The sequence below is a fragment of the Phocoena sinus genome, chromosome 18 (assembly GCF_008692025.1).
Source record: "Phocoena sinus isolate mPhoSin1 chromosome 18, mPhoSin1.pri, whole genome shotgun sequence".
In the NCBI taxonomy this organism is placed as follows: domain Eukaryota; kingdom Metazoa; phylum Chordata; class Mammalia; order Artiodactyla; family Phocoenidae; genus Phocoena; species Phocoena sinus.
Window position 1 is genome coordinate 4,289,825 of NC_045780.1, and position 2,766 is coordinate 4,292,590.

Here is a 2,766-nt window from a genome sequence, read left to right on the forward strand (position 1 = left end):
GCTTTCAGCCCTGGGGCCTTCAGCAGTGCTTCTGGAGATGGTCAGGGTCCACCCTCGGGGTGGTCACAGCCTCCGGCGGAAGCAGTTCAGGCCAGAGTATCATGCCCCCATCCACGTTCAAAACCCTGTTATATATTAAATTGTGTCCCCCGAAAAAGAAATGTTTGAGTCCTAAACCCCCAGGACCTCAGAATGTGACCTTGTTTGGAGACAAGGCCTTTATGGAGACGATCAAGTTAAAATGAGGCCATGAGGGTGTGCTCCAATCCAGCGTGACTGTGTCCTCTTGAAGGTGGGAAATTTGAACCCGGACACACACACACACAGAGGGAAGATGACCTGAAGACACAGGGAGAAGACGGGCACCTACAAGTCAGGAAGCCCTGAGGCCACTGGCAGCCCAAGGAGGGGATGCGTCCTGGAACGGACTCTTTCCCATGGGTTTCAGAGGGAGAGAGGCCCTGCTGACCCCTTGATCTTACACTTCTGGCCTCCAGGACTGTGAGACAGTAAATTTCTCTTGTTCTCAGCTGCCCAGCTTGTGGTACTTTGCTCTGGCAGCCCTGGGAATCTATAGAAACTCCTACAGGTGGAAATTCCACGTGATGAATTTCCTAAAACTAGGTTTGTTAGTTTCTGGTTTGAAGAGACCAGATTAAAGACGGGTTTGTTCTGCTTTGTTTGGATGGCATTGGCTTTTCAAATACAAACACTGACCCGGACAGCACCCACCCCAGCCAATCTGGACAATTCCTTACCATTTCGGCTAAAGCAGGGGTTTTCTCTTTGAGCAAAGGGAAAAGAAAACGACAAGTAGTTAAATATCAAGGCCTGTCTTCTCCTGGGCTTTGAAGATGAAGAAAAGCAGCTTAATTGGCTCTGGCCTCTGTTGGGGGTGATTTGACATTCTTTTTAAAAATAGATAGCCGGGAACATTGTCTCATATTGAAACGCAGCTCCCTCAGTCTCTAGTTTTAAAGGCATCCTCTGCTTCCTGAGTGTCCCCCGGGCGTATTCATCTGCTCTCCAGGACCAGCTGGAGACTCAGGCTGGCCTCCCCTCTGCTTACTCTCTGCCAGTGCCTTCTCTTTCTCTCCATCATTTTTAGGATTTGCCCCCTTTCAAGATCGCTCTGATACAGCACAGGGAACTCTGCTCAGAATTCTGTAATAACCTATGTGGGAAAAGAATCTGAAAAAGCAGAGACATATGTATATGTATAACTGGATCACTTGGCTGTACACCTGAATCTAACACAACATTGTAAATCAACCACACTCCTGTATAAAATAAAAAATTTTAAAATATTTTAACATTTGGGTGAAAGGTACATGAAAAATCCTTGTATTATTCTTGCAACTTTTCTGTGTAAGTGTGAAATTTATTTCAAAATAAACATTAAAAAGATCTACCTGAATCCCCAGGAAGTTTGGAAGAGAACAATGCACTGCTCTGTCTTAACCACACTGTCCCTAAGTCCTGTCTCCACCTCGGCTGGAGGGCACCTAGGTTCTCTTCCACTCCCCCCCTCAACACCCCGCCCCCCGCCCCTGCCCAAGCAGCAGGCAAATCCCTGTCTCTGAGTCTCCCTCCAAAGGCTCAGAGCTGACCCGGGAAAGGCCGCAGACCTCCTGTAGTCCAGTCCTGCTAACGCATGTTTTTCCACATCCTCAGCATCTGATTGCCCTGGCTTTGCAATTCACGGCATTTATTCCAAACCATCTCCGGAGGCTTTAGGGGAGCATTACCCTGGAATGTGAAGAGGAAGGGGACATTTTGAAACCTCCTTAGCTCTCGGTGTGTTTTCTATTAGAAACCCTAGGCCATAAAATTGCCTCATTTGGGTATTTTTTAAACGCCAAGTTCTTCTATGCCCTGATAGCTTTCAGACCACGGCTCTGTGTACACAGTTGAATTGTACACTGATGAAACATAGGAATGATTATACGACCAGATCTGTTTATAACAAAAGACCACCAAAGACATGTCCTTTTCACCTCAGTTTAATTTAAGGCTGTCCCAGAAGCTTCTGGAAATAGGGTCTATCTGCTGGGCTTAGGCACTTGACCCAAATGGCGAGACTGAGTGCTTGTGGGCACATTTAAAATTCTTGGGTTCTTTCACGGGAGATGCTAATACTTCGAAACATGGCATCCTTTGTAAAGGTTTGTGTTAAAGGGAAGGCGGTATATAAGGAAACAGTCAGAGTAACAATACCGTTATCACAAATTACAGACCTCTTTGGAATTGTGTTTGATGTGAAATTATAGTCTGTCTCCAACTTCCTTTTTGCAGCTGGGAGTTGTTTACTATTGAACCGTGCAACCTTAAATTACAGAGAAGATGAAAAAAAAAAATCCTTGTTCGGGCATAGTCTGTACTCATCTTTGAAGATATCTTGAATTGAGCATCACGTAACATTCCTGTTAGTTATTATATAGGTTAATTCTAACTACTTCCTGGTTGCTTGGGTAGCTTTGAAAGTGGTGTATGTTCATATATAAGAAAAATCTGGAAATTCCGGAAAAACTTCAAAGCTGAAATAAAATGGCAGTGATCTGAAAACTAAAATCAAGGTTTTAACCTTTAAAAAAAAAATCAACGTCATTGTTAATTTCCCTTCAGACTTTACCCGGGATCTGGCAAAAGAAAACTGCTGAAAGGTCAGCCAGATTGCAGTTGGGCAGAAAATCTTCTGTAGACTCTATTATTACAACCGACTAGCACTATTTGGAAATCAGACATAAATAACGCCAGGGAGTTAAG